This window comes from Pseudopipra pipra, chromosome 5 (assembly GCF_036250125.1).
Source record: "Pseudopipra pipra isolate bDixPip1 chromosome 5, bDixPip1.hap1, whole genome shotgun sequence".
Taxonomy (NCBI): domain Eukaryota; kingdom Metazoa; phylum Chordata; class Aves; order Passeriformes; family Pipridae; genus Pseudopipra; species Pseudopipra pipra.
This window is the reverse complement of record NC_087553.1, coordinates 7,593,382-7,617,804: the sequence shown is the minus strand read 5'-3', so window position 1 is coordinate 7,617,804 and position 24,423 is coordinate 7,593,382.

Sequence of the window (24,423 nt, the reverse complement as noted above, 5' to 3'; positions counted from 1 at the left end):
CCTGGGAGAAGAGCCCGACCCCCACCTGGCTACAACCTCCTGTCAGGGAGTTGTAGAGATCGAGAAGGCCCCCTGAGTCTCCTTTTCTCCAGGCTGAGCCCCCCCAGCTCCCTCTGCTGCTCCTCACAGGACTTACTCTCTAGAAAAAGGGTAGCTTTACTCTCCTCTTCAGTTTTAGGAGCTCAAAAAGTTCCAAAAGGTGTGGTACAACAGAGATTAGCACAGATGTCATGTGGAACCTTTGCAAAGAGCTTAATTCTATCCCAGTGATTGGCCTTTTCCATGGGAATATTTGGGAGTCAGATGCCATGAAATCCCAGAGGCACAGAGCTGACACAGATTTACACTGACTGTCGACTCTGAGGGTTTTTCAAGTTTCCTGGCCTTCCAGCATCTTCTCTGAGCTTTCTGATATAATGAGTCCTTAAAATCAGTGAGGAGCAGCACATGATGAGAAAAGAGGAAGAGCTGTGTGGTTCTGGCTTTCCATATTGCCTTAGGAACACTGCTGGTCAGACTCCATAACCTCCATCATCCAGGACATGCCATGTTTGCACTGAGAATTTGATTGATCTCCCTGCTATTAAAAAAAAAAAGTATTTTAGACCAGAATAATCATAAAAATACATTTTGGAGTAATTCGAACTTTGAGGAATCAAAATTAAGCATTTACTTATGTTCCTTACTTCTTTACATTACAAAAATAAAAATCCCTTTAAAGGATTTAAAGGGAAAAAATAACATTTGTTCCAGTATTGAAGGAGTTTGATCTTATTAAAACACTCCAGCACTTGTTTATTTGAGATCCATCACTTTGAATTATGTTTAATATTCACATGAAATGATCAGTCATGGTGAACTTCATCTTGCTACACAGCATAAACTTTCGTAGTGAAATGTGCAAAGCACCTTGTAAATATAACAGAATATGGATCTAAATACATCAAATGTTCATTTAGAATTGTATGAGTTAACATCAGCATGTCTACTGGAATAAAAACATTGAATGGTTCTTAGGTTGCAGAGGGGAGGAGAAAAAAACTGTGAGGGATCTTCTACAGATCACGTCCTGCACAGATCCAGTGGAGAAGACTAAATTGTCTTCTCTGTCCCAAAGGATGAGCTTCAGATCTAGCTGACCTTCTTATTATTCCAGGATCTGCAGCAGACTAGGACCATCATATCAGACATTTTTTGCCTCTCTGGAATATCTCTATCCCAAGCCGCCTGCTACCAGCATGTAATGGAAACACCCTCCAGGAGCCAAAAAGAAGTTTATATGATTTGCAGGAAAAGTCTTATACAATTTCATATTTCTCTGGAAATCCAAGTTAGGATTAGGCTCACCTAACACCAAGGTGATATGGCTGCTTAAAGGCAACAGAAGAATGACAGCTGTCTTGCCTGTCTCTGGACATATCCATCTGAGCTTGCCATGTAGGCTTCCCTTGGACTCATAGAATCATGGGGGGATCACAGAATGGCTTGGGTTGGAAAGGACCTTAAAAATCATCCAGTTCCAACCCCCTGCCGTGGGCAGGGTCACCAGTCAGAGGACAGAAACATGGATTCCCAGTTTCAGTGTTCTGATGTCTCTTAGATATCCTTGTTCTGAAAGGAAAAATTTTCTCCACCATTGAGCTCATCTGAAATGATGCATTTCTGGATGTAGTTTGAGACAAGGATGAATCTAATTTAGGTCACAAATGTCACCTCCACGGGAAGCCAAGATAAGCATTGTGTCATCTCACCTTGTTGGTCCAAGGTCGTAGGAAGCTGTTGAGAGGTCAGTCCTGCTCCAGCAGGCTTTGTGCCACACCAGGTGTTGTGCTTTGTGCTGGACCATGTACATGTGGTAGCACCACATTAATACTCAAGGCATTAATACTTCTTAAAGCAGTGCTCACATCAGGAATAGCAATACTAAAACTGATGTTATTGTTATTTTTTTGAAGCAACTCTACAGTTCTAATCCTGCAGTCCAACATCTGCTGTTTGTGTGTCACTTTGCAGGTACCAGGTGCACATCCTGGGTATGACTGCCTTGAAAGAGAGAGAGATTATGTGAGGGACTCCTGAGTGTAGATTTCCACACCCACAGTTTTATTCTGTTCAGTTTGATTCATACAGAATACTTTCTGCTTTCTTCAGCTAGTACCCACACCACTTTTTTTTAAAAAATCTCAATTTCCAGTAATTTTGCCCTCCCCTCTCTTCCCCCAGATTCAGAGGTTTGCGGTTAATAACTTCCTGGATACACAGGCTGCCTATACAAACTTTGCCAATTAAAGAGAACATCTCACTGAAATAAAATTCAAGTCTGATAAAAGCACAAGGCAAAGTATAGAATAGGGCAATATCCAGATGTGGGACACTGGACTAAATTCTCATCTTCCTTAGACTTTGTACTGTGGAAATGAGAGTGCTGGTGATCATGGGAAAAGTGCTACTGGCTTTTCTAGTCATAATAAGCTGGTCTTTTCAATCTAGTCTGGTGTCTCATTCACTTTATAGCTACAGTTTTCTATTCAGTTTGATCAGCCACTTGGAATTCCCAAGTGTCAGCTGCACAGTTTAAAAACTGCTTTCCAAAGGATAATTATGCAGACCTATTTTTAGATTCTTAAGTACCTGCTTTTAGAAGCAGAACTGTGGATTTAGGCACCCATCTTAAAAATGTAGCCCACAGCAATGCACTGCTATCCAGGCTCCAAACTTGGGGGCTGAACTAGAAGTATGACACTGTGCACTTGTCCTGTGTCAGTGTCTCTCCATGACTTGCTTATTGCCAAAGACCTTACACACTTCCATAAGAAAGTGTCTCCACAGAAACTAGTATGAGGCAATATCAGCCCTCAAATTGGTGGCTGTAGTTTGGTGAGAAATCTACCCCACTGCCTTCAGTTTTCCATCTTGCTGTGGTCACCCAAGGGTTTGTCCGTGTTTACTAGCCAAGCCATAATAATTAGAAATACTTTGGGTTTACCAGATCCTCTTGCATTAATTGCAGACATCACCTACAAGGAACAGTGCAAAGCCCACTGGAGGAAACCCACATGTTTGGGACTTGATTAGAGCTTTGGGGCATTTTGTAACTCTTACAAAAAGAGAAGATTCCAATTTCAGAGCATCCCTGGCCTCAGTTCATCCCCTCAGTTGTCCTCTAGGATTTTCCCCAGACTGCAGTGAGACATTTTCATTGGGCATGGTCTTCAGGTCTTCAGAGTGAGTTTTTCTTGAGGCTTTCCTGAGCTGCAGAAATTTACAGGTCATCCACCTAGGGTCATCTCATACCTTAAAGGTTATCTTTCACAGTTAAGCTTCAGGTTTGCTGGACACAAGTGAATCTCTCTGAAGCTTCCTACACCTTTTCCATACCCTGTTTAATTCACATTAAATTCTCCGCCTTAATCCGGTCACATAAGATTGCTGTTTCCAACTCTTGTGGTCACTCAGTTCACGGGCAGAATGGATCACCCACCTCTCCCCTTCATGGCCTTCTATCATCCCATGGTCCTTTCTGCTCACCTTCCTTTGCAAACTCTTTGGAGTTTGCATGGTTTTCTTGCTGTTCACTTTTTCAGGACTATTACAGCACTCCATAGTTTTACGGTGAGTTGTGTTCAGTATCCATAACATTCCTTCAAAACTCATGACTTCTTCCCAGAGAGACAAAGCGTGTCCTATTGATTTTATATGTGGCATACCTGGTTGGCATTTTGAGCTTTTTAAAGAGAATTTTGCTTCTTAATCTTCCCTGATGGAGGAGGGTTGGTTCCTGCCGTCATGGAAGGCGCAACTAATCCCATGCATACTTCTTTCAAACGCATTTTCTGAGATTTCTAGAGGAAGGCCTTAATTTCAGTAGTCCTGGGAGCATCCTTAGCTATAACACTCCTTTTAAAGGCATGCTCATCACTTTTCTAGTCTAACTATACAAGCTGCCCAGGTGGTTCCACAGACATTTAAAACCAGCCGGCACTGCTGTCTAAAGAAACAGTCCTACTTTTGCTCCGTGTCAGCTGTCTACTCTTTTTCTTGAGTCTTAGTGGAGAGAAAAAATTGGCTTAAACCCAACATATTAAAGAAAAATATTATTTTTTTTTCAATTCCCCAGGACATTTCACCTGGCTGCAGAAAGACCCATGCTGGCAGAAGGGAGGAGTGGCACAGGAGACCAGATCTGTTACTTTCAGTGTTGTCTTCTGTCAACCTCAAGGATTTGTTGAACTGCGACTTCAAGGGGAAATATTTGCTAAATTACTTCTCATCTCATCTCTGTCCTGACTTTCTAGTTGCTGTATCTAATGCTTTTTGTTGTGTGCCAGAGGTTGCCCTTGGCTGCTTTGAGTGGGACACTTTCTTTGCTTTTCTGGAATTCAGGCCCTCTCCAGATATTTGTACATGTTGATCACATTTTTCTCAGCTGCAGGTTTGGGGATGCAGAGATTTATGCTGTGGATATTTTTATTTTGTGTTCCATAGCTCCTAGTGCAGATTTGAGGGCTTCCATGTAAGAGTCTTGCAGCTGATGAATCACCTAAGAACAACTAAGATTTTCCTTTTCTTTCCAGACTGGAAATCTCTTTTTGTCTCTGCAACTGTGTCTTGATATTTTAGCCAAACAGCTCCAATTATTAATAAAGAACCATCAGAGATTTTAATCTAAATCCCATACATATATACTCATTGGGAAGAAGTTCTTCCCTGTGAGGGTGGTGAGGCCCTGGCACAGGTTGCCCAGAGAAGCTGTGGCTGCCCCATCCCTGGAAGTGTCCAAGGCCAGGTTGGATGGGGCTTGGAACAACTTGGTGTAGTGGGAGGTGTCCCTGCCCATAACAGAGGGGTTGGAGTGAGATGATCTTTCAGGTCCCTTCCAACCCAACCCATTCTATGATTCTATGATTAGACCTCCATAGAAGTGTTCTCTCTCAGAGAGAACCATTGCTTCCCTTGGAGGACATTTATCTCAACTCAGAAAAGGTGTAAAAGTCTTTTTCTCCAAACTACAGCTGACACTCCAGGGACAGCTATAACTGGATGGTTCTTAGTTTGTGTAACTGTTTTGCATCCTCTATTTGTTGGATATTCTGATGGATATTGAAGATGCAGTCAAAGCATCAGTACGATGGTGGTGCTTTTTCTGCGCTGGTGGAATTTCCATCTCAGCGACAGATTTCTGTTCCCTACTGGAAGAATTTGCAAGGGGCACACATTCTTAATGTTGCCTGGTTATTTCCAACTTGATGCCTCTCTGGAGTGTTTTTCCTGTGGCATCCCCTAATTCAGACCCTGCAGAACCAGATGTTTCCTTTTATATTGCTACCGATCACAGGCAAGAAAAAAACAGAAAACTAATGTGCAAAAAATTTGGCAAGTGACAGCTTGAGTGCAGAATTTTGTAATGTTGAGCCTGTAAGCCTCATACTAAACTAGTTCCAAAACAGGATGTTGCAGTGCATGTCTAATATCCCTTTTCTACCACACCCCAGAGCAATTTCTGTTGCTATCTGAGCTATGAATTGCATTAAAAAGCAGCAATCAAATCCCACAAAGAAAGATTATATCTGCTTCAACAAGCAGCAGGCACAGGTTTCATCCATTTTGCTGGAAGAGATGAACACAAAGGTGTTCCACTTTGAGACACTGTGAGAGAGCCCTCCCTCCTTCCCAATGCTCTGATAGTTGTGTTACTACAGCGACAGAAACAATCATCCTGTTTGTTAGTCATATCCAAAACTAGCAGACTTGTACAGAGGAGTTATCCTTTCCCACTGCTGGTCCTGTCATCTAAATAGAGCCAAGATAAAAATCAGATCTTAATCTGCTCAGTCATATGGCAATTCACTCCATCCTTGATTATCAGCTCTTGCTCCCCAGGAGCGAATATGCCATAGTTCATTCCACAACAATCTCAGTTTCAGGATATAGTTATCAGCAAAGTTTTGAGGGGTTTATTAACATTGTCTCTTGGTCTATGGGATGTCACAATTTGTGTAGCTTGGGGAAAAGCACTTAAAAAACTCCATAGTTTGCACTTTTTCTAACAACAGGCTGCTATTTATTATTGGCAAGAACAGAGCACGGGCTTTAGAATTTAAGCAAAAAAGACCTCTGGCAATGAGGAAATGAGCCTAGACATTTTTCATGAATGGGGTAGAGCTGCTTAACTCTGACTGGCTTGTTTTCTTTTCTTCCTATTCACATCACTCAAGTCCCACCTTCCTGCCTTAAAAGGCATCTCGTTCCCTGGCAGCAAGACAAGTATCTGTTTGATGTCAGCACCCTTTTATTTGCTTAAAAGCATCTTTTTTTCAAGGCAGTAAATTGAAAATGACTACCGCGTCGAGAACTAGCCAATTTCCAGCACTCTCTGCAGAACTGCTCTGCTTTCACGTTTGAGAGTTATCATTAATTTTCTAATGAATAATGAGATCAGAGAGCCTGCATGCTGTATTATGTGTAGGAAAATGCTTATGTAAATCAGTATGGCTGTGGTAGCTTCCCAGGGGAACTTTAAAGCTTATCATATCATTAAATCTGATAACAATTCATTTTTTTTAAAAAAAGTAATACAAGGGGGAAAAAAAGGTCTATTCACTGCCTGTTTGTAATAATATGTTTATAATATGAAAGAGAAAGGAAGGCTACTAGATCATATATAAGAAAATGCAACCAGAAATTCCTTAGGCTTTGCAAGCTGCACCCTGTGTGGAGGGAAAAAGCAGTCCCTGTATTTACATATCTGGAGCTTGTGAAATATGTTGAATGTATTGAGAATATTGTCATAGTTCAATGTGGATTTCACTTTTCCAGGCTCCCTGCAACAGATTCTGAAGCTTTTCTGGCAAAACATTTCCAGGGACTTTAGAGGTGCCTTCCTCATATTCCTCTTCTTCTGCCATTTCACGTGAAAAATGAGCTCAGTGAAATTAAAGGAAAATGTCCACGTCTCTTTTAATTTGTTTTTAGCATCATAGTGACAGGAATGCTTGTGAGTTGTACTGGGACTAAAGACATCAGGATACTGTTTTCCCAGCAGGACCAAGGGCTGCTCTGTGGATTCTAGTCATCATGTTTACCACCTAGAAAACTTTTAATTAGTCTTCCTGCTTCCTTCCTCCGCTGCTTGTGTTGCATATAAACAGCATTTAGTTTGCCAATACTGCTGACTGTTAAAGTTGCAGGATGTGTTGTGTGAGCATCGTCAGTTCCATCACAACGTCAAAAGTCTCAATGTCTCTTTTCTTTCCTTGGGTTGAACTCATGCAGAGATATGCCTATTTTTGTGTTGAATGCTCAGGTAACTTGGACATCCCTGCCAGGGGCTCAGGTGGCCCTTCTCCTCTGGGAAGAGAAGTGTCTCCTGGCATGAGAGTCCCTTGCGTTACAGAGCAGAGGACAATGGTTGGGGTATTGCCCCTGCCTGCAAATATCCTGCTGGAAAAAAAAAAACAATTCTGGAATTTTTGGTGGGGGCATCTGAAAGACTGATGCAGGAACTTGATGCTTAACAGCCCTTTATACCTTTTAGAGGTTCTTTCTCAATGTCAAGCCATAAAGGAGCCTACAAGAAAGATGGAGAGAGACTATTTACAAGGGCCTGAAGTGACAGGACAAAGGAGAATGGCTTCAAACTGACAGAGAGGAGGTTTAAATTGGATATTAGGGAGAAGTTCTTGTGTGTGAGGGTGGTGAGGCCCTGGCACAGGCTGCCCAGAGAAGCTGTGGCTGCCCCATCCCTGGAAGTGTCCAAGGCCAGGTTGGATGGGGCTCTGAGCAACCTGGGATAGTGGAAGGTGTCCCTGCCCATGGCAGGGGCATTAGAATGAGGTGATCTTTCAGGTCCCTTCCAACTCAAACCATTCTATGATAAGTAGAGCTGCAGCATCCCCTCCCATCCCCTGTTCATAAGGCCATAGCTGAACCTTAGGAAATGAGACGTGCTCTTACCACTGGGGTAATCATGACTCTTCAAATAATGACTAATAATATTTTGCACTTTGTAGCTCTTTCTCCCATGAATCTTACATTATTTTGCAAAAAAACCCCAAACTGCTGCTTCCTAAGAACGCAACCCATCAACCCACCCAGATGTGACACGTCCTTTTGGATCTCAGTGACCTCCACCGTCCATCCAAGAGAACTGAGTACCACTGAGAGCCAGGGGAACACAGGGGTGCTGATAGGAAGCCAGGAGGTTCCTCTTTTTGTCCTAGACTATCCTCTCTTCCATGTTAAATATTAGCTACATGTTTTTCCACATTTGTTAGAATGGGGAAAAAGAATGCATCTGTTCCTCAGGGATGATGAACTGAAATTGGCCCCAATTCAGGAAAAAAAGTCTATTCAGCACAGCACTTAAACTGAGACATAAGTGCCAGCCTGAATAGGGACAAAGTTAAGCCTCTGTTTAAATGCTTTCCTGAACAGGGGTCATTAGCAGCAGCTCTCTCACTGCACAATGGATTATTACTAATGGAAGCAGCCAGTATTCAGATAGGCATCCAAACTTTTGGGTGCTTTCTTTATCTTAACTGTTTTCTGCTGCTCCTCGCAGGCCAGTTGGCTGCTGCACACTCAGAGGTCCGAAGGGAAGGCTCCCAGCAATCTGCCAGGAGAGCCATTCAGCTCTGGAGTGCTAGTTTGGAGGGGCAATGGCACGATGTGGGGAATCGTAGGCGATGCGAGGCGGGTGGGGACTCCCTTTGAACTCAAGGAGTAATGAACACCTTTTCCTATTGGAAACTTGCTCAAATGATCATCAAGTGGCAATATTGGGGGAAATTCCAGAGTGACACAAACATTTTGGCTGGTTTAAAAATAAAGCTGATTTTCCTCGGTGCCTTATCAGAAAACTAAGCAGGTGTTGTTCTGTGATCAGCATAAATTTCTGAATATTGCCTGTCAAACTGCAAATAAAATTGATTTATCCATGAAAATAGTTTTATAAAAGATATGGTTTCATTCAAAACTCTTTTCGAACACATTTTCCCTCCCCATTATATTATTTTCAGCTTCAGCTGTGTTTGTAACTGCTCTCCAGTTTATGAGAGAATGCAGGAACAGGAGCAAAATGATCACCAGTGAGGGACCAACTGCACATACAGATTCTGTGCACATTTATCTCTGCATGCAGCAGGGTTATCTCCTATGGAAGTTCTGGCAGAGTTCATAAGCCTCCATGTATTGCACACCAGTTTTTTATTCCTGCTAAATCTGGCTGTCATGGGAGACTGTGGCTTTCAGGAATGAGATGACAGTAAGGACAGTGCCAGGCAGGGCTTTTAAAGCCTCAAGCAGAGCTCGGTGCCCAGTACAGAGACTGAGGGGATAAGGTAATGTGTCTGGAAACGCACATAGGTCATTAATTTGATTTTTTGTGTCACTTGAAGCCTTCTCAGTTCGACTGTTTAAAGACCCCCAGGCTCCTCAAGGGTGAACAGGGAATTACAGCTGTAACTCACAGGTAGATTTTTTTCATTTCCCAGTGTTCTTGGGAGGACTTGTTATGAGTTTGGAAAGTATTTCTTATTTGGTTTGTGCAGTTGCAGACAAAATATCCACAAGAACTGTTGGACTCAGCTGCCTTCCTGTCACAAAATGTGGCAGGTTTATATTATATGAGAGAAGGGCAGGAGGAACAGGACTACTGGGCTATCCCCTGACAGACAGCAGGGTTAGATTGGGTAATAGGAAGAAATTCTTCCCTATGAGGATGGTGAGGCCCTGGCACAGGTTGTCCAGAGAAGCTGTGGCTGTCCCATCCCTGGAAGTGTTCAAGGTCAGGTTGGATGGGGCTCTGAGCAACCTGGGCTAGTGGAAGTTGTCCTGCCCACGGCAGGGGGTTGAAACAAGAAGATCTTTAAGGCCCCTTCCAACCCAAGCCATTCCATGATTCTATGAAAAATAACCCCCCTAATCATGTGTGCCTATTTCATGGAATGCACCTGCTGTACTGGCATATATTGGTGAAATGTACCCAGAAGAAGTGGTGTGTTTTGTCTCTAATGAAGTCAGATTTACTTTCCTTCCTCTTTTTTTAAAAAATATTTAGATATATGGGATTATTATTTATATATTTTGTATATGTTTTATAATTATTTGAAATCTACTAATTTGTAGTGTATGTTTGTTGTTTTAATGAAGGATGAGCAAAAGGGAAGAGTTTGGTGGTCTGCAGAATCTACTTCTGTGCAGGAAACCCAATTTGTATAGGTGATGATGATAGGAAAATCAGAGACCTTCCCTGGAAGTGTTCAAGGCCAGGTTGGATGGGGCTTTGAGCAACCTGGGATAGTGGAAGGTATCCCTGCCCGTGATGGGGATTGGAACTAGATGAGCTTTAAGATCCCTTCTAACCCAAACCCCTCTTTGATTCTATGATTTATTTTCTAGGACACTCACCCTATTTCCAGGGTCAGGCTTTCTTGACTCAGATGTGTTTCCTTGAAGATACTTGGTTTGCATGAGGCGGCTGCTCCTACTGACCAATTCCAACTGCAGAAAGGGGCCCCAGTCAATGGAAATTACAGGAGCAGAGGTGCAGAGCTTGGGGGCTGGCTGTGCATGAAGGCTGGAGGATTGGGAGCAGAAGGCCCTGAAAGGGAGAGGGGCCCTCCCTGCAGCTGGTAGGGGACCGACCAGAGCTGCAGCACAAGAACACAGGACACTTGGCTTGCAGGCAGGGCACTGGGATGGAAGTATCCCAATAGGATGCCTGTTTTATTGCTCTGGTCTGCCCACAGGGGCCAGTCTAGGAAGGGTTGTTGTGTTCCTTCTCTGTAACCATTGCAAATGTTGTGCCCAGTGTTTTATTCTGGTTTCTCTAACACAGCCACTCTTTGATTCATTGAGAACTGTAAGTGTTGATGCAAACCCAGGGCTGGCTGCAGTCTGTAAAATGCTGCTGAGTCTCTCAGTGCCTGCACCTGAATCTCAGATATCTCCCCAAATTGTCACGGGGTGGCAAAGGGCTGCTGTGCCGGAGTGGGTGGGGTGGGTTGCACCAACATTCTGGGTGCACATGAGAGAGTGACAGAGTGACGTGGGCATTGCTTCCACTTTCTGAGGACCTCTCCCAAACCCTGCCCTGCTCCAATTTTGAGTTATTATTTCCCTTTTTTCACTCTTTTTCACTAGTAGTCATCACTCAGTATATATTTTCAAGCATTTCCTTGCAACTGAGGGACAGAATACAAACATTTTTGAATAGGAGAGCTGAGATTCACACTGGGCTACAGCAACCCAGGAGATCAAGACAAAACTGCCCTAAACACTACTATGAGATTTACAAGCATGTGATGGGAAGCAGCAGTATTTTGGTTTTAGAGCTAAATCAAGGACCTCTCCATACAGGTATTATGTAGATGCTACCCAGCGTAGCATGATATGCCTTTCTCTCCCCACAGAGATAGATAGAAACTGAAGGTAGCTGACTTTCCCTGATAGCAAGCACCACATTTTCTTCTACTACAACCTGTGTTTTCCTTCTACTCTAGCCTGTTTCCTCATGTGTTTGGATATTTATACTTTTAGCTGCAGACGGTTAAATGATTGTTTAATATTTTGATTGTACAGAGGCCTTAATTCGGGCAAACTCCTGTGTTGCCGGTTACAGTCCAGATTTGTAGGAACTGCCTTTAAGATATTTCTGTCTGAAAAGCAGTCGCTCTGCAGGTTGCCTTACCAAGAGTGACAAACTCCTCCTGCCCTGTAATCCTAGGGCCTTATAGTTAAAAGTGTACTGAAGAGCATGATCACTGCCCTTGCTGTCTCATCCCGGGATTTTCCAGACTCAGTGACAGGATGTATCCCTGTTGTTTGCCCCTAACACCACATTTGGAACAACATTTAAGCAGCTGTCTGGAGCAGGGAGTTAAGACAGACGCCGGGATGCTGGGATGGTGGCTAGGAATAAAACTTTAATTTGCCCTGTCTGAAAAACATGGGAAATAGCTAATCCTGGCTCTGTCTGCCCCCACGGCAGCTCCACTGACACAAATACATGTGGGGTTTTGCATTACATCATCGAGACAAACCCCAATGGACTTATTTATGGCCAAGGCAAAGCGAGACGGAGCTCGATCCAGATCTCTGCTTACCTGGTGTAAATTGGGAGTAACTGCAGAGATAAACTGCCATAACCAAGATTAGAGTCTGGCCTCTTTGTTTGTAGCTGTTTTTGGAAGCAGCTGGCCTTTAGAAATTATGAGTGTCACATAAATCACTGGTAACAAAGTGGTTCTGGACCTCAGCCTCCAGCAGCTCCTGACCATCTATCTCTGTAAAAGTGATGGTTCTCCAAGCAGCTGTTTTGTGTCCAGAGGTTTTCAGCTGAACAGACTGGACAATCCCACATCTCCTACAGCCTCGAGGAAGTGAGGAAATTTGTGTAGCACAGGAAATCAAGGAGAGGCAGTTTGTGAGATGCCATCTGATCAGAGATGGGACTCTAATAATGGAAGTCATATCTCATCTGCTCAGCTCTGGGGGGAGGATGGTGTTGGACAATAAGTAGCCCTGATAACAAAGATCTTTCACTGAGATACAGCCTGGTCATGACTGTTGGCACAATTCTCGGAATACAGCCAAAGCTGAGCGGGTACACAGGTGTGAGTAAGTACCTCCCACCTGTTCCTAAGCACCTTGAGAAGAGGAATGGAGAGTGATTTGTTGTTCTTTTAGATTAAATGTGGTTTTTATTTGAAAGACTGTGATATTCCACATACAAAATAACCTGAGGCTGCACTGATTTTGGGTGTGCTCATCCCAGGATGCTGATTGTGAGGTCCAACCCTTTGTTTTTTCAATTCCACATAGGGTCCCATTCTCAGTTTTTTTGGTTCTGGGGCTGTGGGGCAGTGTATTTAACTAAACAATGACTTACCTGTCTGGGAAGAGTGGGATATGAGCATGTTTAGGTTGAGGTTACATTGGGCAGAAGGCCATTTTTATGCCTTGATACTGCTGTTAAGATCAGCTAGTCCAAGGTAAAATACAGGCTTCATTTTTTAGTAGTATGTTTGAGGAATAGCTTAACTAATAAGTGGGGTTTTTTTCTCTTAGAAGTGCTAAAAGGTGATGTCTACCTTGGGCCAGGTAATTTTTAAACTATACAAATTGCCATAACCCACCTTGGGCCAGATCATTTTCAAATTATACAAATTGCTATAGCCCCATCAGCAGCAGTTTGCACTGGCTGAAGATCTTGGTCATGCCTTCATTGATCTTAAACTGCAGAAACATCTAGGTTGCTGTTACTGAACTGCAGCTTTTATCTCCTTTGATATATTTCTCCCATGTTAATGTTGTTGTTTTCTTCAGATTCTCAGATAGGATTCTCATCGGTGCAAGCAGTTTAGTTAATGTGTCTTAGTGAGCATTGTGATTCCTGGTATCTGTTGTAATGTTTATACTTGAGAAGACCAAGTCTAGTTTACCCAAAAGAAAGCTAAGAGACAACTTGGTTGTGGTTAGTGGTACCAATGCAGGCAAAAAGTCCTTCCAGACAAAACCCACTACCCCTAAAACATGTTATGAGCAGCTGAGCAGATACAATCTCATTAAGAAAGACTAAGTTCATCACTTCAGTATTTAATGGTGTCCCAGTCTGAAAACAGGCAGACAAATTCTTTGTGTTTGTGATGCAGAATTCTCCAGGTAGAAATTCTTAGTTGTTTCCTTTGATGTTTCTTCATGGATTCTCAGTCTCCAGAGAGGACTGGGCAAACTTTGTTTGAAAGAGGTGTCTTTCACATATATAATGAATTCATCAGAATACAAGTTGTGAAGATAAATGCAAGTAGCACTGGCAATGAGTCCCTGATGCAGCAGCTTGAGAGGTCACATGGTAAAGATGACTTAGAGATTGAGGAGCAGCTGAGGGAGCTGAGGGGAGTCAGCCAGGAGAAAAGGAGGCTCAGGGGAGACATTTCTCACTCTCTACAACTGCTTGACAGGAGGTTGTGGCCAGGTGGGGGTCGGGCTCTGCTCTCAGGTGAGTGACAGAACAAGAGGAAATGGCCTCAAGCTGTGCCAGGGAAGGTTCAGGTTGGACAGCAGGAAGAATTCTACACTGGAAGTGTGGTCAGGCACTGGAAGGGGCTGCCCAGGGAGGTGGTGGAGTCAGTGTTCCTGGAGGTGTTTAAGGAAAGACTGGATGTGGCACTCAGTGCTCTGGTCTGGTTGACAAGGTGGTGTTTGGTCAAAGGTTGGACATGATGATCTTGAAGGTTTTTTCCAACCTCAATGATTCTGTGATTCTGTGAGGTTCTGTGAAGGTATCAGCACTTCCAGAAATAAAGGCCTAAGTGTAAGATCATCAGCACCTGTGCTGTTTAGAGTTAACCAGCAGGGGAAATGAACTCAACTCAAAGGAGAGATTATAAGTCAGAATAACAATTTATTAAAATAATACAGTAAGTACAATCATACAAACAAACAATTGGTCTTAACCCACAAACCCCAAATGTATAACCCAGTACCCTGGGCATGAACAAAGTGGTGTCCCTTGGGCCCCGCTTGAGTCCAAAGTAAAGGGAGAGGGGAAGAACCTGCTGGTGGGAGAGCTGTTGCAGTCTGGTCAAAAGTGGTGATTGCAGTCCAGTGATGGTCTAAGTCTGGTTGAGAGCGATGAGCTGCAGTCTTCCTCTGGATCCCACCAGTGGTTAAAAATGTTCCAAGACTCCAAGATTATATATCCTCCAGTTCAGGTAGGAATGCTCAGTACTTCCCTCAGGGCGGGGAGTTCCACAATGGGTGTGAGGACAAGAGCATCCTCCTATCTCACAGGCCTCTTAACACCTAGTTTATAGCCTGAGGAGTCAGGCTCTATGGGCAGAGGGTGCGAATAGTCTATTGACAACAGTTTCTGGGAAATGGCATGGAAGGCTATAGAATACACAGTTTTGGGTTACACCCATACCATGATGAACTGGTCTCAGCTGTCCAAACTAGGACAGCACCCTATTTTTTTACATTGAAGAGAGGTTCTCTTAGATAGGATGGGCTAAAGACAGACTTGCAAAGAAACCTCCTCCACCTTCCTGATTTGCAACTGCATTTTGCTGCACTTGTCTGTTTTCTTTGGAAGTGTCTTTTTCAAATATTGGGATATCCTGGTATTGCTCTATTCATTAACCAGCTAGAACTGTGCAAGAGGGGGGTAGCTGCTCTGCCCCAGGCACAGTTGGGGCTTTTTGTCATGTAGGAGTACCTGGCAGGCTTCGCAAAGGACAACAAATGATTCCTTCCTAATGTGAGAGCAGCAGGAGCCAGGCACACTGGTGGAAGGCAGGGCCGCTGCATCAGAGGGAAGAAGTTGCTGACACCCAAAGAAATGAGAGAGGGTGTGATAGGAAAGGAAAATATTTTGAAAAATTTTGTTTGCAAGTAGGGGCTAAATGGCTGTTAGAAAACCAGGGCATTAAACATTTTTCCTCTTCTCTAAGAAAATCATTTCCAAAGGGTGGAGCTGTAAAATACCTCCATGTTATAGTTAGCTTTCCAGTAAAATATTGTTGTAGGACAGAGGTCTCTGCACATGAAATCTCTCCTGACTCCCTATCTCTCATGGAAATTCTGTCACTTCTTCATTTAAAGGGATCAAAATCTGGCATAGAGTAAATGCCAACCATAGCCTGAGCTTTTAAATGCTTCCAGTTTTGTCTGAGAGAGTTGCAATTTTTCTTAGGAGGGGAAGGGACCATGAAATTTCCTGTGGAGAGCAGGAAGAGTGGAAGGAGCCATTCATAAGGGTTGTTACGTGAAGGGTGTGATGTCTGACATCATAGTTGCTTTCCTGGTGTTCCTGGCTGGTGGTGTCTTCCCCCTTCCTTGGGGGATGAGAAGCTGGGCACAGTGGGTAGGATGCTCCCATGGCATGTGTAGAAAGCTCCACACAGGAGGGCATTAGTGGGCTCACCTTCTGCAAAAGGGGACTCTTGTGTTGGAGAGGGATGTACAAGGGGAATGGAATAGTTCCCAAAATAAACTTCAGCCTTTGTCTCAGCGCCAAGGCCTCAGCTTTCCCCAAATCCCTGTCTGTAAACAGCCCGGTGGGATGGGAAGCTCTGCAGGGCAGGGGATGTGTCTCATTAAGGGGAAACCCTTGGTTTGCCAGGCCTCTGGGCATTACTGTAAGGCAGATAGTAAATAAGAGTATTGGTATGATAATCTTTTAGAGGGACAGCTTGGCAGACTACAGAAGAAATATGTACAGATAAAGTGACCTTGCGATTTTGAAAGCGAGACCCATTATTTGTTTTGAAACACATTGCCTCGGTGACCCTGCAAGTTCTGCAGACATGTCCTGTCTGGAAATGCCAAAACAGGTTGTACACTGTATTTTGAACCAAGTTAAGGTTTTGTTGAAATAAAGAATATCAATCAAAGGCAGTTAGGCCAGAAGGCCACATTCCTTTGGCCTGTGTTGATTTCACCAGTATCTTTTGTCTAAAAGCCTGTGCTGACAGGGCATCAGAAGAGAACTCCTGGGGTGAGTGGGGATGAATGAGGGGAGCCACATGTATCTGCATCCCTGTCAGCCTTGTGTCATCAGAGGTCAAGTTCTCAAGCTCCAGAGAGGATCCTCCAGCACCCAGTGATTAGTCAAGGGGAGAGCCAGACACCCTTCACAGCACAGAATCAACATTATACAAAGTGTGACAAGGAAAACTGGAATATAATACATGGGGGTGTGCAAGGGAGGTGCTGGTCACTGCTCTGGTAAAATGGGGGAGGGCCACAACCCTCTCCCTGCCCTGGATCCTCACCCTTCATCACAAGAAATGTTTAAAATTAGATTGGTATGTTGGGACAGTCAGACCATGGTGCTGAGGTCTCTCAAGTGTATATGTTGGTCTTGGTGAACTGCAGATTTTTTTCAGGGTAGGATTCAAGTTCACGTGAAGTTGTAGCTCAGGTACATGTAAGTATAACAGAGCTGGGTGATTTTTCTTCCCTCTTGGTGGCAAATGGGAATTTTACTGTGAAAAATATTGGTTTTATTGTCTGGAAACTGTTCACAAATGTGGTATTTGTTGAAAAGTTGGTTGGATAAAAAATATAGAAAAAAAAAGAAAACCAAAGGAAAAATTTATGCCTCCCTTTTTATCTCTTAGCATCAAGGATGTGGGAGAGACAAGTTCAAGCCTCTCTTTTTCCTGATGTAACATGATTTTAACTTTCCATTATAGTTGGGGTATTTTGGTTGGTGATATTTGTGGCTGCTCCTATGAGAGCCATCCTGCTCTGTGTAGAATACTTAAATACTTACCAAGCTGTGGAGCAGGGGTGGGGAGGGAGGGTTGGGAATGAGAATAAATTGATTGCCAGCCTGTCCTCAGGACACTTACCAAAGAGAGGGAGCATCTGAGTCACAGGCTCTGATCTCTTGCACATTTATTTAGGCAAAGAGGACTCAAGTCAGCCAAGGAATTGAGAGTAGCTCTGACTTCTCATCTCCTGGTGAAAGAAATGAGGTGGTGAAGTCACTTCTCAGAGATGAGAGTATCCTAAGGCAAAAGGAGTGGTCTAAACTAGGCTCAGCACTCGGAACTGGAAAAAGGGGACACAACTACTTTCTCTTCCTGGTCAATGTTTTTCACCATTCATTTTATCTGTTTTTCTGTTCAGTTGGGTTTTTCTCCTTGGTTGTTTGTTTTTTAACCGGAGAGCGAGAACATCCTGTTTCAAGCCTGGAGTTCTTTATTCGGTGCAACTTGAAGTGTTTTGTTTTGGAGTGAGAAAAAAGCAACAACCAAATCACTGCCTGTACTAAAATTGATCCCACTCCTTGATTCATCCGGGAGTAACGGAAGAAACTTAAAGTCACCATTTACCGAGAGGTCACCTGGCTTCCTTAGCCTGAAAATTCCTGTGGAGGTGCTTCAGCTGAAAGTTGAGAGGGAAGTGGCTAGCTCAGGAGAAGAGGGTCTGCTGGGAGAAGGTGGGATTTTATGGCTCCCTGGGAGAGAGGAACAGGATAGCACAACTCACTGTTGCTCTTGGTCTGCCTTGCTTCAACAGGCTCCATCTGAGAACCTAGAACCATTCCCAAGGCTTTGTCAAAACTTTGGCATTTCCATAAGCAAATTTTGGGTATGGGTATTGGCAACTATGATTATTTTGTCTAAAAAAGTCCTTAGTGGTGTTATCACTATGAAGTGGTGGAGGTAGAGTCCCCATCCCTGGAGGTGTTCAAGAAATGACTGGACGTGGCACTCAGTGCTCTGGTCTAGTTGACAAGGTGGAGATCAGTCACAGGTTGGACTCAATGATCTCGGAGGTCATTAGAATAAGGATTCTAATTTTCACATTTTTTTTTATTTTAAAACATTTACTGAGGGAGAGGGAATTTTAAAAAGCTGTCCAGAGCTGCAGAGACATCAACACCGAAGGTGCAAACACAAGTCAGCATCACCTACGTCTTGTTCTGATATGCTGCACAATGGACTAACCCAAGGCAGCAATTTTGATTTAGCAGCTGAGCAGCTCTTCACTTTGTGAATTTTTCTTTGTGCAGTTATCCGTGGCCTTTTGCATTTCAGTGTCACCCATGGGGTTGTGTGGATGTGGCACGCTACAGCACTTCTGTGAAGCACTTTTCCGTGCAAGCCACATGAAGCGATTATGACTGGAGGAATTTCAGAAATATACTAATATAGAAATTCATAAACATTACATATGTTCTCTGCAGGTAGCAAAAATAAAAGCTTTAGCTGTTAAGTTCTCACTTAAAACCAAATAAATAAAATAAAATCGGGGAATCGACAGGGCAGATTTTGTGGGCTCAGTTTTGGTTTATGGGCGTGGTGTCCCTGTATATCTGCATTGATTTTGCAGAGATATTTGCTGGCTTACACCATGATAAAGACCAGCAGTAGCAGCTTGGTGATTACCCTACATTGTGTCTCTTTCTTCTCCCCTGTCCTCTTCTTGAAGTTCCTCCCGCTATGCTCTATCTCAGCCCTTGCTGCTCTCTCTTTTCTGTAGACTTTTCAGCTTCTCAGTGACTCTGACCATGATCACCAAGAGGAAGCTGGGGAACTTTTCACCTTTCTGCTGTCACCTCTTTGTTTTCTTGGCTGTGACATCTGCAGCATCCTCACCTCTCCCATCCATACCAGCTGGCCAATATTTGCAGCAGGAGTTGCCCCTTCCCTGGGGTCTTGGAGCACTGCTGATGCAGCGCAGCTCCATTTATTGGTGTCTCGGGGCACTTGAAGAAAAGGAAAAAAGAGAAGCCATTGCTACACATAATAAAGGACAAATTCACCTTCATTTCATAGAGTCACAGCATGGGTAAGGTTGGAAGGCACCACAGTGGGTGATGTGGTCTCACCTCCCTGCTCAAGCCCTCTAGTCCCATCACTGCACTAGGTAAAGAAAGCAACAACCTGTAACGAGTGCTGCCAGTCACACTGTGGCTGCCACATCAAGGTGAGTGTTTCCAAAGCATGCAAGCGACTTATGAAACCAAATTCAATTTACAGTTAGACTTTGTGGCTCCAAAGTGCCTTAATTATTTTGGGAAATTAGATTTTGGGCCAAGTTTTTTTTAAAAAAAAATTAATCAGAATTGCTTAGCATGAAAAACAATGGGATACAAGCTCCTGAGTTACCTGGGTAGTTTTGGAAGCATTACTCATTTATTTGCTTCTTTGAGGGAGTTGAAAGAGTGGCAAATCTGTTTTCCAGAGAAAAAGGATTTCAATTGCAGGACATAGCTTAAAGTACAAGTTATGGTGAGAGGTGGGATAAGACAGAGCTCTCAAGAGTTTAACGAATGATGCACGTGGTTGAGGAGCCACCCCTCCTCCATGGAGTGTTCTTAGGAAGCCAGGAATTGCCTGAGAAGGGGGAAAAACCCTCTGCCAGAGACATCGAACCCCTTGAACAGGGTTCCTGCTGGTCCTCTGCCCCTGCAGGTACTTTCTGCCACATCGGTGCGGCTGCAAGGCTTAAAAGCACTCGGCTCCTCGGAGCTGGAAACAGCACAGGTAGGGCACGATAATCGAGAAGATAATCTGGAAGGCTATTTACAAGGCACCATAATGGAAACAGGTTTCCATGACCTGCTCCTTCTTTATTGCCGTGCCTTTGGCTTGACCCGGCGCAGGGTTTCCGCCGCTGCACGTCTGGGAACATCGTCCCCAGCCTGGCAGGGGGCCCGGGGCTTTCGGAGGAGGGGGAAGGTTTTTGGCTGCTGCTTGTAGTGGCAAATCAGCTGCAGAAGAGGGAGCCCATGTCTTCTCCAGCCTGGCACCTCCAATTTCCTCCTTTTTTTCACGAGTCATTTTCACACCCACAAAGGAGGAAACTGAGAAAGGGAGGGGGGAAATGGAGTGGGTTAAGGAACTCGAGTGTGGAGATCACTGCCTACCAGACAGCCCAGACGCCTCTTAAAGCCTCCTCACGGAGCCAGGTCCCTCCCCTTCAAAGGCCAGAGGAGGAAGGATCCTTTTGGGCGACCACAGGAGGTACCGACTGAAAGTCTTGTGAGTACCTATCACAGGTGCTTGTACTCCAGGCATCATCCTCACAGGGTGTCAGAATGACAGGAATGCTTCTTCTACAGCACACAGACGTGAGCTGGCTTGCATGGGACCTGGTTCAGCAGGAGGCACCTCAAACAGCCTTAATACCAAAACAAGCAACACTCATGCAGAACCACTCTGATTACGCCATTCACCCACACACTTCATAACCATCACCCCTTCTACTTCTCACTCTAGTTCATCATGACCAAAACAAAAGGCAAGGGAGATACTGTTAATGAGGTGCAGAGAGATGGACGCTATCACTTTTTGCTTGAGTCAGTTTAGCAGAGCTCCAAAAGAAAACTTGCGGTGTTGCATTAGCCAGCTTCAAAAAATGCCTGAACTTAACATAAAATACATCATTCCCAGTGAATACTATGGTATTTGTTGCCCCTCCACCCCACACCAGGAAGGGATCTGTGGCAGGGAGATACTTCAAGGAGACTGCAGTTTATATTGCAGCTGCTAAGATAACTGGGAGCTTTCAAAAGGAATCTCAGCCAGAGCGGCTTGTTTTACAATACCAAACTCCAGGGAGGGGGGGTGGTGGAAAGTAAGTTTGTTTTCCACGCTGCCCCTTTATCTTGATGTCAAATATATCCCCTGGGAAAGGAAAACATTTAATCAGCAGATCCCAGGGACACACACACACACACACACACACACACACACACACACACGTGTGTTTTCCCTATTAAGCCGCAGTGGTGTCCAGAGCCTGGCACTGATCTGTGGGTTGATGCTGCTGGACAGCTGGAGGTTTGGCAGGCAGGGAAAAGCCCAGGAAGAAGGTGCTTCAGGTGCAATACTCAGGTGCTGGTGTCAGCCTGTGACCTGGAATGGTCAAACCCACAAGCCGCCCACTGCAGGTGAAGTTGTGATCTGATTGAGAGCAACTCCATGAGGGGGGATAATTATAGCTGGAGAGGAACCATTTCACTGAATCACAGAATCACAGAATACGCTGACTTGGAAGGGACCACAAGGATCACTGAGTCCAACCCTTAGCCCTGCACACGACCATCCCCAAGAGCCACACCATGGGCCTGAAAGGATCATCCAAACACTTCTTGAGTTCTGGCAGCCTTGGTGCTGTGACCACTGCCCTGGGGAGCCTTTAGTGTCCAACCACCCTCTGGGTGAAGAACTTCCTTCTAATATCCAACCTAACTCTCCCTTGACACAACTCTGGGCCATTCCCTGGGGTCCTGTCACTGGTTTCCACAGAGCAGAGATCAGTGCCTGCCCCTTCTCTGCCCCTCCCCAGGAAGTTGTAACTGCAATGAGGTCTCCCCTCAGTCTCCTCTAGCTGAACACACCAAGTGCCCTCAGCTGTTCCTCACACGGCTTCCCCTCAAGCATCTTCATTGCCCTCCTTTGGACACTCTCTAATGGCTTCATATCTATCTTGTATTGTGGTGCCCAAAACCACCACAATATTCCAGGTGCTCTGCCCCAGTGCAGAGCAGAGCGGGACAGTTCCCTTTCTCAGTGTAGACAAATGTGTAACAAAATCCAGTTATAAATCTCCCCAGGTAGCTCATGTCTGAAACAAGATGCACATTTTTAATGAGGACAGGCACTAACTGTTGGCATGGCTTCTCAGGGGAGTGCTGAAAGGATCTTCATTGCTTTCTTGGATTAGTGTTATGGTTTGATCTAACTCAGTTAGAAGCTCTGGCCTTAATATTGACATTATTGCCTGGATTCTGAAGTCTCAGATGATCACAATGAAACTTTCTGGTCTGAAAAATCTGTTAAATGGCCCTGTTATATGTTAGAAGTGTACATGGTTGCAAGCCCTTCCCTCATGATTATTATTATTATTCCCAAAGAAGGACTCCTCATCAGGAACTGTAATGACAGGACAAGGGGGACTGGCTTCAAACAGAAAGAGAGTAGGTTCAGATTAGATGTTAGAAAGAAATTCTTTACTGTCCAGGCAGTAAAGACACTGGAAGAGGTGGACCAGAGAAATTGTGGTTGCCCCATCTCTGGAAGTGTTCAAGGCCTGGTTGGACAAGGCTTGGAGCAATCTGGTCTAGTGGAAGGTTGGAAGCAGGGGATTGGAACAAGATGATCTTTAAGGTCCCCTCCAACACAAACCATTCCATGATTATTCCCCAGCCTGACTGATAAGGATCTGTGCCTCCAGAGCTCTGAATCGTAGCTCTGCTGGTGGCCATGGTGTTTAATTGACCACAAACATGGTACAAATGCAAAGGGTATGTCTTGCTTTGGGCAAAATTCGTAAAAAGGTGATCTCAAGATCAGAAAAAAAATGTTGCAGTTGCTAATGTTGGAGCTAAATTTGCTTGCTGGGAGATAAGGAAGGGCTGAACATCAGTGTTCCTAAAGAATATGGGTATGCTTGGGGACACAACTTCTCACACACAAAAAATAAATAAATAAGCCAAAATGTCTTTCCTAAGGTAGCAGCAGAGAAGTAGCCAATGCATTACATGAGCATACCTCCTTTTCAGTGCTGATTAGCTAGAAAATGATACTAAATTAAACGTGGAGCTCACTGAACATACCCACGCTTTGGTGGAACAGTGAAGTTCAAATCTATACTTGGGTTTCACAGGAGGTTGGTGTCTTGCTATGAGGCTGAAGTACATTTCCAACTTAAAAATTCTTAAACAGCGGTCTGCTCTACATTTGAAATATGCATCTGTGGCTTGGGGCCACCACCGCACACACCACATCTTTAAGCTGAGCCTCTGCAGCTGTCCTGTTTTCTGAGTGGGGAAGACTGAGGGTAAGAAGTCTGGTTTCTCTCTTGCTTGCACATGCTTTACACTGGTGGTGCTCTCAGGGAGATCTGGTGTATGGGTCTGGGAGGTGTGACTGACCACTGGGAGGGATCTACCTCAGGATGCTATTCCCAGCAACGGGGCTAAACGTCTTGTGGTCATGGTACAAGGCCAGAAAATACTATTTGGATCGTCTGTATGGTGCAGAATTTAGAGCTTTCTGCAGAAAGCCCACACATTTCATTCAGACAACTGAAAGCAAAGCTCTTAGAAAAACGTTCTTGACTTAAATATTGATGGTGTTGGAGCCTCTAGCAGTTCCCTTGGTGGGTGGTTGCCATTATTAGCCTTGATATTATTTCTTATTTGTTAAGCTGGTCTTGTTTCCTGTTCCAGCCATTGGATCCCATTACAGTCATGGCTGAGTAAAGAGAATTTTACTGTCACAACTCCTGCCTGCAGCATCTCATGTCCTCGTGTCTCTCTCTTTCCTTCTCCCAATGCCTTTTTCGTCACGTTGGTTTCCCATCATCACTTCTCTTCTTGCTTCATAATCAGTCAAAATAAAATGTGGAAAGTTCTCAATTAAAAAAAAAAAAACCTGTTTCCAAACAAAGTTATTTTATTTCCTATCTCTGTTTTTAATGGCACTGTCTCTTCTGACTATGTCACTCTCTCCTCAGTTACTTATCCCTTCTTCTCCTAATGTGGAGAGACTCACAACTCAGACTACAGCATCTTTTTTGCTCCTCTGCCCCCTCGGGTGCTCTTGAAATGCAACCAAACCCAAACCCTTTAGACTTCTCCCGCACTGAACATTTTTCTATTTCTTTGAACACTTTCTAGAAAGGGAGATGCTACCTCAGAAGATGTAAATCAGCATCAAGTTTTGCAGCCAAAGAGGTTAAAATTATGGCAAAGTAGATAAAATCTCCATGGGTTTCATTGGGTTTTCTGTCTATGCAAGACTACTTAATTTTCAGCAAAATTCAAGAACTATTTATTTATTGTTTTTTTTAATTATTATTTCACTAGACAAACAAACAACAAACTAAAACCCACATATATGTCCCACAACCTCTCATCCTGTGATTTTGAAATTTCGTCAGGCTACTTGCCCTCTG